At 44.5% G+C, this 12,531-nt stretch overlaps 1 long non-coding RNA gene across 1 annotated transcript; it reads right to left on the bottom strand.

Moving 5' to 3' along the window:
- Positions 1–647: 647 nt before the first annotated feature.
- LOC137313864 (uncharacterized) lies at positions 648–11,536 on the bottom strand. Its single transcript, XR_010961105.1, has 3 exons — positions 11,468–11,536; positions 9,445–9,611; positions 648–728 (listed from the first exon to the last, which is right to left on the bottom strand). It is a non-coding gene; the product is annotated as an uncharacterized lncRNA (long non-coding RNA).
- Between the last annotated feature and the right edge of the window lie 995 nt (positions 11,537–12,531).

Raw genomic sequence — 12,531 nt, 5'->3', positions numbered from 1 at the left:
GTGGATTGATTAACAGTTGCAGACTGCAGACCGCAGGCAGTCTCCGTGGGGAGGTGTGGGTTGATTGATAACTGCAGACCAGACTGCAGACAGTGTCTCTGGGGAGGAGGGGGGATTGATTGACAGGTGCAGACGGCTTGTGGTTGGTTCGATGCAGCAAGTTCCCTCCAACGGTTTGTTTGGCAGCTAAAGGGGATTTGTTTCCCGCGAACGCCATCAATGCAAAGTAAAATAAAAACACAAAAGCTATATCTTGACAGTGGCCAATTAGCTCAGTTGGGCAAAACATGATATTAATGTTGCAAAAGTGGCGGGTTCGATCCCCCTCAGGGTCATGAGCGTTCATGTTATGAAGAGCGCAGATTATGCTCTTTATTTTTGACTGTGATCGAATGGGAAATGCAAAAGTTGGAAGCAAATACAATGAGAACAGCGCATCGGAGAAGTATTTTCATGTTGGAGCTGTCAGTCCCGGATCATTCTGTGTCTGTTTAAAAGGGGTGTGTTGTCAGTCCCGGATCATTCTGTGTCTTTTTAAAAAGGATTTGCTGTCAGTCCCGGATCATTCTGTATCTGATTAAGAGGGGTGTGCTGTCAGTCCCGGATCATTCTGTGCCTGTTTAAAAGTAGCGTGCTCTCAGTCTTGGATCATAGACTCAAGTTGCTGTCCAGAGCCTGAACCCGTAGACGGTTTGGTCACACTGGAGATCACAACCCACTGAGGTGAACTGGGGCAGGAAAAGCTTTCAATTATTGAAACAAATATTTCAAACATGCAGTACTGAGCACAGACAGAAATACAGAGATCAGAGGAGCCTGCCGCTAAAGCAAAGCAGTTATGAAGGGAGATTTTAATTTTCCTATTGACTGGCTCATAAAAGCAATACATTTCTCGAGTGCATCTAGGACAATGTACTGGGACAATATCATAGAACTGAGAGGTTATAACTATCACGAAAGATAGAACAAGCTAGAGGTCTTTTCTCTGGAAAAGAGACGACTGAGGAGTGACCTGGTCGAAGTCTTTAAGTTTAAAGACGGGTTTGATGGGGTAGACGGCGAGAAGTTGATTCCACCAGCGGGGGAGAGCAGAACTAGGAGTTATAAATCTAAGATAGTCACTAATAAATCCAATATTAATTCAGGAGAAACTACCCAGGGAGTGGTGAGAGTGAGCAGCTCGCTACCACAAGCGAGTCGAGGCGACGAGCAAAGATGCTTTTAAGGGGAAGCTCGATAAACCGGCGAGGGAATAGGGAATAGAAGGATATGTTGATTAGGTTGCATGAGGAAGGGTGAAAGGATGATCATCTGCAGCATAAGCAACGGCATGGACCGTTTGGGACGAATGGCTTGTTTCTGTGCTGTAGAAGGTAAGAGCTAGAGAGAGAGAGAGGTAAAGGGAGAAAGAGAGAGCAGAGGGAGAGACAGAGCGAGACAGACAGAGAAAGAAATAGAGTTTGAGGAACAGAATATCGAGAAAGAGAGGAGGGATAAGTAAATAGAGCCACAAGGAGATGTTTTTGAAATGCCTGTTCAGCTGTTCGCAGCTAAACAACAGCCACTTGTTGCTATTTCAGCGGATTTGTTCCAGGAAGAATGACGACAAAAACCTCAATCTGTATCTTAACACCAATCGGACTGAGAGACTGGAGCAGAGCATCGATGGACGGGAGAATGCCTCGAATTGCGGAAGGCAGTGATCTCTGGAAAAGGCCCAGGCTCCATCCCGCTCTCCGTCAGCAGATATCACCCGGGTTGGGATTGAGACCCACACACAGAGCATGAGAGACTGAAGAGGGACTTTTACTCTTATCTAACCTGCGTTGTACTTGCACTGGGACTGTTTGATGGAACAGTGTCGATGGAACTTTACTCTGTATCTAACTCCTACTTCACCTGCCCTTTGAGTGTTTGATGTGACAGTGCAGAGGGAGCGTTACTCGATATTTAACCCATTTTATATCTGTTCTGGGAACAGTTTAAACTGAGGTGGTTGGTTATTTCCCATGCCTCTTTTCCAAAGCATGAATTCCGTGACAGTATTTATGTTGGTCAGTAATGTTATTATAAAATTCTTTCTGTTCACACCGGAAGGTTCTGTCTCTCATTGGTGTTTGGTTACTCGAGCAGTTCCTTCACAGATCAATGCTGAGTGTGGCTATTGTATCATGGGTGGCCTCATTTCCAGGCCCCATCATCGTGCAGATGCAGAGATAGTAGATCGTTGTCCAGACATTGCGAGATCAAAACACAGTCCAGTCTCTGAGGGAGGAGATCAGTAAAGACATTGAGAGAGGAGATCACAGTCCAGACACTCAGAGAGGAGATCACAGTCCAGAATCTGAGAGAGGTGATCAAAGTCCAAACACTAAGAGGATAGCACAGTCCAGACAATGAGAGAGGAGGTCACAGTCCAGACACTGAGAGAGATAAATGTCCAGAAACTGAGAGAAGAGATCACAGTCCAGCCATGAGAGAGGAGTTCACAGTCCAGACATTGAGAGTATCAGGAGCAAAATTTTAAAAATACAGGCACTCAAGGTTTAGAATATCTGCATTATTATCTGAGCCACGTGCAAATAGTCGCAACGATAAGCAGATTAGGGCGGTGAACACATGGATGAAGGTGTGGTGTGAGAAGCAGAGGTTCCATTTCGTGGGACACTGGCACCTGTACTTGGACAAGAAGGAATTGTACCGTTGGGACCGGCTCCACCTGACCCGGGCTGGGACCAGGGTCCCAACGCTCAGGATGAATCGGGCTTTAAACTAGTAAATGGCGGGGTTGAGATCATTTGGAAAAGCAATATAAATAACAATTCTGGAACAAAAAGGAAGAGAGTAGAGTGATAGTCAGAAATTATGCTTTAGGCACTGCAGGTGAATGAAAAACTGAAATATGTAAAGTAATTAAATCGGAAGAGAGAAATAAGGAATGTGTGAGAAATACAATATTACAATATGGGTGGGGTGTTTGGCCCAAATAAGCGTTATTTATACAAACGCATGCAGTATAAATAACAAATTGAATGAAATGCGGGCACAAATTCAACCTACAGGATACAACATGGTAGCCATTACTGAGGCATGGCTGCACAACAGTCAGGAATGCGAACTGAACAAACCAGGTTATAAGATCCACAGGAATGATTGGAAAACTGGCAGAGAGGGAGGAGTATTCTGAGTGATTAAGGTTGAATTTGCTTCATTGATTCGAGAGGAGGTAACGAGAGGTAACAGGCAGTGAAAACTTTATGGGTAGAATTAGGAAATCGAAAAGGATTTAAGCCCAAAGTGGGAGTTGTGTATAGACCCCCGTTAAGCAGCTGTGAAGCGGCAGAATGTATAAATGCGGAGATTAGACAAGCATGCAGCTAAGTCTAAGGCAGAGTGGTTTTAATGGGGAAAGATTTTAACTTTCATATAGATTGGGAAAAAAACAGACCAGCTCATGTGAGAAAGGTAAAGAATTTCTTGAGTATGTTCTGGAAAGCTTTCTGCAATAATATGTCCGAGGACCAACAATGGGGCAGGCCATACTGGAATTAATAATGAGTGATGAGTCAGATTTAATTAACAGCCTAACGGTGCATGAACATTCATCTAAATTGAAAAAACTGCACATGTTACTCCACTATTTAAGAAAGGTGACAGTAGGAAACCAGGGAATTATGGACCAGTTCGCCAAACATCTGTTAATTGAGAAAGTACTCGGGTCTATAATTAAGGATAGTGGCTGAACACGTTGAACATTTTTAGCTGATCAGTAAGAGCCAGCATGGATTTTGTTTTGAAGAGGTGACGAAAGTAGTGTACAGCGGAATGTCTATGCATGTTGTTTATATGGACCTCCAAAAGGCATTCGATAAAGTTCCTTAGAAGAGACTGTGAGCTAAAGTTGAAGCTGATGGAAGTGAGGGGAAATGATTGACCTGGTTCGGAAATTGGCAGAGCGGCAGGAGACATTGGGCCAGAAATCGCTGCGAGCGGCGAGGCAACGCTCACTGCAGCTCCTGTGAATTAAATTAACAAAAATACTTCCTGCAGGCTCTGTGGCGATGAATTACTTGAATTTGAACTTTACAAAAACTTTCAACCCAGCCTCTGAGCAGCGTGATTTGCTGCGCAGCTGGAAAGGTATGTGAGGAGAAGACACGCCCACAAAATCCGTTAAGACGAGAAGTCCAGCCCACAGAATCAGGCTGCATTGCTCAAACAAACAAGCAGACTTCATTCCTTTAAAGTTAGCATTCTGTATGGCATTGTAAATATATAAAAAAACAAATAAATAATTGAATTAAATTGAAGAGACAGATGGGAAAAGTTTTAAAAAATAATATTGCAATTTTAATTCTTCTTCAATAACCAAAAACTAATAAAATAAGGAGAAATATTAGAGTCGTCGTTTTTAAATGTTTATCTTTACTTGGTCGGCAGTCATTAAAACTTACCGAGCTGTTAAAACTCAGTTTGGACTTTTTGTTTACTAAAATGATACCTGGACGTCAAGGTTTAAATTATGACGAGAGATTACACAATCTACGGTTGTATTCTCTGGAAGTTAGAAAATTAAGGGGCGATTTGATCGAAGTTTTCAAGATATTAAGAGGAACTAATAGGGTAAATAGAGAGAAACTATGTCGCTGGTTGGGGAATCGAGGACGAGGGGACACAGCCTGAAAATTGGAGCCAGGACTTTCAGGAGTGAAGTTAGGAAACACTTCGACACGCAAAGGGTGGTAGATGTTTGGAACTCTCTTCTGAAAACGGAAGTTGATGTTAGCTCAATTGTTAATTTTAAATCTGAGGTTTATTAACCCTGTGTTCAGTGATTATGGGGTTAAGACGGGCAAATGAACTTAATTCAGAGATCCGCCATGATCCAATTGAATGGCGTAAGAGGCTTGAGGGGCTCAATCGCCAATCCTGTTCCTTCGTTCCTGATCAATGTCATCACCGACCACAACCTCCAGCAGGCGGCGCTGCTAACCAGCAGTGACAGAGCAGAGAGACATGGAAAGGGGCAAGAGAAAGAAAGACAGACGCAAAAAGGGTCAGAAATGGTGAGAGAGAGCGAGAGATAGAAATAAAGACAGAGACAGATAGTTGGGGAGAGAGAACGAGAGAGACAGACAGGGGACAAAGAGAGAGAGAAACAGAGAGGAGACAGCAAGAGATAGAGTTAAATAGGGGAGGCAGAACGAGAGACAGACAGAGAAGGAGAGACGGGGATAGAGGGAGATATTGCTGAGGGAAAGAGAGAGAGACGGAGAGAGAGAGAGGCGCAGAGTGAGACGGAGTGGGAGAGAGAGAGAGACGGAGGTGGGGATGGGAGAGAGAGCGAAGGGGAGGTGGACAGAGAGATAGGGATGGAGAGGCAGAGAATCAGTAGAGAGAGAGAGAGAGAGACAGCGAGAGAGATGGAATTATAGAGACAGAGAGATAGTGGGGGAGAAAGAATGAAAGACAGAAAGAGAGGGAGAAACAGACAGACAGAGAGGGCGGAGGGAGGAAAGGAAAGGCGAGGATATGTCAGAGAAGAACAGTGGAGACGGAGAGTGGAGGTGGAGAGTGCAGATGGAAAGTGGAGAAGGAGAGACAGATTAGAGGGAGAGAGACAGGGAGACAGACACAGAGAGATAGGAGAATGACGACATGGAGAGTGGCAGAGAGACAGGCAGATTGTAAGGGTAAGCTTAATAGAGACAAAGAAATAGTTTGGGTGAGGGAAAAAGAGAGAGACAGACAGAGGAAGAAACAGGCAGATAGTGAGAGAGAAACAAGGGAGACAGAGAAACAAGCAAGACAGAGAGAGAGAGAGATGGGGATGGGTCAGAGATTGTAGTGGCACAGAATGTAATAGCACAGAGTGTAGTGGCACAGATTGTAATGGGACAGAGTATAAAGGCAGAGAGTGTAGTGGCACAGAGTGCAGTGGCAGAGGCAAAGAGAAAGAGTAAAGGGGAAGCGTGAAATTGAAGGTAAGAAATAGAGAAAGGGAGAGAGTTAGTTGATGAGAGAGGTGGTGAGTGTAGGTGGAGAGGGAGAGAGATAGAGCGTAGAGGGGGAGAGTGAGGGGGGAGAGTGAAGAACGGAAGATGGAGACACAGTGCAGAGGCAAAGAGACACCGAGATGGAGAATGAGGATGGGGGGGGGGCGGTGTAATGACAGAGAGACAGAGAGACAAACTTTGAGAGTCTGAATAATACAGACAGGGATATAGTGGGGTTGAGGGAGAAAGAAACAGACAGACAGATAAAGAAACAGACAGAAAGAGAGGCAAACTGGGGGGACAGAGAAACGGAAGACAAAGATTGAGAGTTGGGGATGGGTCAAAGACTGGAGAGAGAGAGACAGGGAGCAGAGGGTGAGAGCGATTAGAGATCGAGGAGAGTGAGACAGAAACAGAGAGAGCGGCCGAGAGGGAGATAGGGAGAGAGAAAGGGGCGAGAGAGCGAGTAGAGGGAGTGCACGAGTAGAGAGCGAGGAGAGTGAGTCACACAGAGAGAAAGAGGGTTAGAGGGAGGGGGACAGGGAAAGAGGGGGAGACTCCCACCGACCGATCTTCTCCCCACATCAGTCAACACAACCACCCAAACCTTCGCAAAATATCCCTCAACTAAACTTACCACCTTCTCACCATATCCATCAACCCTACCGAACGAATTTCTCCCCAGAGCACTCATCCCCACCTACGCATATACCTCAATTCCCAACTACCTATCGTCCCACATATCCCTCAATCCCCACCTACCACATTCTCTCCTTATTTCTCAATCCCACCTAAACAACTTCACACCATATCCCTCAAACCCCAGCAACCCAACCTCTTACCATATCCCTAAATACCATCTGACCACCACCCCATATCCCTCAAAACCACAACTACTCACCTTTTCCCCATAACACTCAAAACCACATACCCATATCCTCAAAACATCCCTCAATCCCCATCCACACACCTTCAAACTATATCCCTCAATCCAAAACTAATGACCTTCTCCTCATAACCTTCACTCACACCTACCTAACTTCTCCCCATATTGCTCAATCCAAACCATCCATCGTCTGGCCAGGTTACTCAATCCATCCTATCTACCTCCCATAGCCCTCAATCCTCATCTACCCAAACACTCACCATATCCCTCAATCGCACCTAGCCACCTATACACCTTCTCGCCACATGAATCAACCCCATCTATTCTTATTCTCACAATATCCCTCAATCCCCACCTTCCCACCATCCCCACATATCACTCAATCCCCACCAAAGCACATTCTACGCATATCCCTCAATGCCACCGACTCACCTTCTCACAACATCCTTCAAACCCGACCTACCCAACTTCCCCACTTATCCCTCAATCCCCACCTACCCACCTTCTCCCCTACACTCTCAATCCCCACCGAACCAATGTCTCACCATATCTCTCAACCCCACTTACCCACCTTCACAACATTTCCTTCAATCCCCTCCTAACGACATTATCTCCTTATTCCTCAATCCCACCTATCCAACTTCTCACCATATCGCTCAATCCCATCTACCGAACTTCTCACGAAGTCAGTCAATCCCAACTAACCACATCCCCATATCCCTCAAGCAACACAACGCACCTTAACCCCATATCCCTCAATCTCATCTGCGCAACTTCTCAGCATTGTCCACAATCCCACCCCCCCCCCCAACCACCTTCCCTCTGTATCCCACAAACGCACCGAATCACCATCTCCACAGATCACACAAACGCACCCAACGCACCCAATCCCCACCTACCCACATTCTACCCATATCCCTCAATCCCCACCTCTACATCTTCTCCCCATGTCACTCAACCCAACCTAACCATGCTCACAAAAAATCCCTCATTCCAAAACTAACTCCCTTATCCCTCAAGCACCTATAGACATCAAGGCGCCATATCCCTCAATCCCCACTTAATCATGGGTGACTTTCATCTGCATATTTCCTGGCCAAACCAAATTAGCAATAATACTTTGGAGCATTAATTCCTGGAATATGTGCGAGATGTTTTTTTTTTAGATTAGCATGTTGAGGAGCCAATTCGGGAACAGGCTATCCTAGATTGGGTATTGTGCATTGTGAAGCGGTTAATTAATAATCTTATTGTGCGGGGTGCTTTAGGGATGAGTGACCACATCAGAATAGAATTCTTAATTAAGATAGAAAGTGAAGTGGAGCAATCCGAAACTCGGGTACTAAATCTAAACAAAGGAAACTACGAAGGAATGAGGAGTGAGTTGGATATGATAGATTGGGGACCTTCATTAAAAGGCATGACGGTGGATAGGCAATGGCTAACATTTAAGGAACGAATGCATGAATTGCAACAGTTATGCATTCCATTCTGGCACAAAAACACAAAAGGAGAAGAGGCCCAACCATGGCTAACAACGAAAATAAGGATAGGATCAGATCCAAAGAGGAATCACATCAATTTGCCAGAATATGTAGCAAGCTTGAGGATTGGCAGCTGTTCAGAATTGAGCAAAAACGAGCCAAGAGATTGATTAAGAGGGTAAAATAGATTATGAGAGTGAACTTGCACGGAACATAAAAGCGGACTATAAAAACTTCTACAAGCCGGAATATGGTATTGAGATAGAGGACCAGCCATGATCCTATTGAATGGCGGAGTACGCTCGAAGGGCCGAATGGCCTACTCCTGCTCCTCTTTACTATGATTCTATGACTCGATTGCCACGATTTCCACCTTCAGCAGGTGGTGTTAGTTCGACCGTCCATTACAACCCTGACACATTTTCACTTCCATTCACCTCGATTCAATTAAAAGTAATTGACCAAATATTATGGGCTAATGGCATGCAATTTCCTAAAGTGCTCTCCCGGGGAGTGACGCTCCACCGCAAGTTCTCCTGCCCGGATTGTGAGTCCGCTGAAGGTAGAATTAACCCCCGGTGATGAATGGGGGAGAACAAAACCCTGCACGGCCTCGGATTCGCGCTCTCCACAGTTTGTTTGGTTATTTTCCCTGTTCGGGTCTCAGGCATTTTAACATTTTTGATCTTGAAATGTCTCTCATTTACTCCGCAGACATTTTCATGTCACCTCTCAGTTCCTTAATTTCCTGAACTGGATTCCAGTTCAGTCAACTCTTGAAATTCCGTCGAACTGCTGGTTGTCGCCTCCGATCTGCCCTTTTCCCAGTTCCACTAAAACTGTTTTACTTTGTTTTCGGTCCACTCAAGAGTTGTATCCGAACCATCACCCTGTACTTTGTACCGATACTGACCGATCCGCTGGGTATTTTCACCACTGCCTTTCATTGCTTCAGATTCACTATAATTGCAGTTTGATCCATTCTCTTTTGTTACCTTCTATGATTCTAAGATCTGATTTCCTGTTAGTTCTGTGATGTTTAAATAATCCAAACTCATCCCGTTCCCCTCCCACTTACCCGATGTTCTTGTCCACTGAAATGCCTCTCGTATTGTTGACAACGAGCTGACTCCGTCCACCCCTTCTTCAACTGCCTGTTCTGGTCTGTCCCGACAGAATTTCGTCAACTGAAACAGTTGGTAACCGTCCCACTTTGTCAAGGCCTCAGTGATCGCAGTTTTCGGTCTGTGAACAACAATGGAGAAAACTAAAAACATGATCGACCTTCCTTCCGGGCGGTTACATTTCCTCTTACACCAAACGGGTGCCGCCTCCTGTGAGCCACGTTATCAAATACCTTCTGAAAACCCATATATACCCCAGGTTTTACAATCCATTGATCGATATAGTCACGTCTCAATAAGACTGTATCAAATTGGTCAAATACAATGTCAAATATCTACAGTTAATCCGATCCAGCCTTGACTGAATCATACATAATTCGATGTGAAATTTCAGTTTCGAGAAGTTTGCCCACAAATAACGTTGTCTAATTGGTCTCAATTTATCTGACTGCAACATTCTCCCTGTTTTGACACAGACATTACTTGGACTCTTTTAATCCACCTGGATATTTTCATTAACAATTGTGTTCTAAAAATTGTGCGTTTTGAAAAATTGTGGTCAGACTCCCTCCGATCTGCTCTCTGACTTCATTTAACAACCTCGGGTGCGTTATCTCTGAGCTCAGTGACTAATCCACCTCGGCTATTAAATTCAGAGCCAAATCCTTCTCCACAGTTGTCTCGAAATATGGCTCCATCTCCTCCTCAGTCTCGCTGAAGATGCTGTATCGACACCTTTGTATGGAATACGTTTACTGTAGATAGTTTGATACTGTGATACTTTGATTATTTGAAACCAACATTTTCACATCTGCCATCATTTTTAGAAACTGAAGGAAATATTGCATCTCCCAAAAAAGTTCATGCAATCCAGCCCTGTCTTATACATACTGGATCACATCTCTCATGAGTCTGACTTTCCAAACGTGTTTGGATGATTTGTAGATTCACTGACACAACACACAATCTGAACTCCAATTCATTGGAATGTTGACACGTTCTCGTTGTTTTTTATTTTTAGATATCAAGCTACATCTACTGTCACTACTTCAAAAGCCTCCTTCCTTTTGTCTTGCGAATAACTTTTCACGAATTCATAAATCTTCTGTTCCTGCTCCAACAGTTTTATTATTTCCACTCTCTAGTCTCTGATCCGGATATTTCACACGCTACAGTTTTATCGGGTGAAACCCTCCCACTGCTCCATATACCCAGTCTGTCAAATCGTTTTTGCTGGTTGGTTCAGATCGTAACCGTCCCTTCCTTTCTCCCTGAACTCACCATATTGTCCCAAGTGCATGAACCCTTCCCCGCTGCTCCAGCCCTGCAGCCACACATTCACCTGCCTCATATTGTCCACAGTGAGGGCCCAGTGCAAAACAATTCGGAGATCACCACCCTGAGGCCTTGGTTTTTAGTCTGGAGCTCAAATTTTAATGTTCCCTTTATAAACGGAATTCCAACCGTGTCATTGGTTCCGACCATGACTATTTTCCGCTCTCCTTTCCTTTCTCGAGATGGTCCCACCTGTTTCAGGAAGTTCATCCCTCTGGCACCCGGGCGGCCACTTACCATTTGGACCTACTCAGGTCTGCAGAAGAGTCTGTCTATTCCCCTGACTATAGATTCTCGCACCACTCTCGCTCTCCTATTCCTGTGCCCCACTGGCTCTCAACCCTCTCCCACTCGGGCTGCCTCCCACTGCTCCCTGGTTTGAAACTGTTACTCAGGAAGACCAATCTGAGTCATTGTTTCTATCCGCCTTACAGTCAATAACATCAGGTGTCTATTGGACAGTTCCAGTACTGAAATCCCTGCAACTGTGACTGCACTGGCCCGGTAGATGGTCACTCACTTTGTTTTATCTGCACTCTATATGCTCGGTTTCTTCTTCCTGTTTGAGCAACAGGAACTTGTTCATGATCTGGACCGTTTATCAGGACACAATTGATATTTTAAAGATTGTTCTGAACCTACCGGTGTCTATTTTCATTCTTGTTGAAGATGTTGGTTCTTCTCCCCTGTTTGGACCTTCAGCCATGGTGGTGACAGGCGTTCCAAGATTGTGATGCTCTGTAATAAGTATATTAATAGGAGGGTTAGACTGAAATATTAAAATGAGAGGGAGGAACGTTGCCTTGTTAAATGTGATATCAAGTCCCTCCTTCCCCATAAGTACAACAGCTGTTAGCTCTAGGATCGAGCATTTCCCGACTGTTACGAGCAACTCTCCACATCAGGTGCGGCACAGGCAGCTGCCCAGTGAAACCGAATGAGTCCCGCTGATTTCCACAACCCAGTTCCAGACGGCCGAGATTCTGCACTGGGAGCACCAATTGGGAAGATTTACTTCCGTTGCAGGCAAGCACCAGACTTATTCCTGAGGAAGTGAATGTTCTGGAGGGCGATATGGAGCGAGGTGATGAATTAAATGATGCTTCACTCAGTTTTACCCAGTCTGGCGCTATTGTATTATTTTACTCACAGATTTGTTTTTTAATGTTTTTGTTTTGTTGAGTTTTGATGTTAAATTCTGTGATTATTTTGCACCTGATATCTATCTGCAAAACCCAAATGGAGCTGGGTTTGATTTCTTTACTCTCGATGGGTAGTGACATTGTCCGTATGTTCATGGAGATGTGTTTTGGTTGGTGGTTCCATTTGCATATATTTACCATATCTCTCATGGTATCAGCACCTGACTAATGAGCACTGTAGGTGGTGAGGAACTTTAAACCGTTCTTCGAATATTAACACCAATGTATAATGTTATGAATTGTCTAACCTTAAACAGGTGCTGCACATTGATTTTTGGATTTATTTTAGGGGTATTACAATCTCAGAAAGCACCACAATTATATAAGTTGTAGATTCGACGGCTATTTTACAATCATAGTTCTCCACTTTTGCGCGTGTCTCACTCTGTGTGTGCACACAGGCAAGAGTAACTAATCAAACTATCAGTCACTGTACTATCCTTTCCACACTGTGGAAATGTAAAAGCGATTAATCTCAGTCAGTAATTTCTTCAAACTATAGTT

Source organism: Heptranchias perlo, unplaced genomic scaffold, assembly GCF_035084215.1.
Source record: "Heptranchias perlo isolate sHepPer1 unplaced genomic scaffold, sHepPer1.hap1 HAP1_SCAFFOLD_49, whole genome shotgun sequence".
Taxonomy (NCBI): Eukaryota; Metazoa; Chordata; class Chondrichthyes; order Hexanchiformes; family Hexanchidae; genus Heptranchias; species Heptranchias perlo.
The sequence above is the reverse complement of the archived record's forward strand: the minus strand, read 5'-3'. Positions and strand labels throughout refer to the sequence as shown.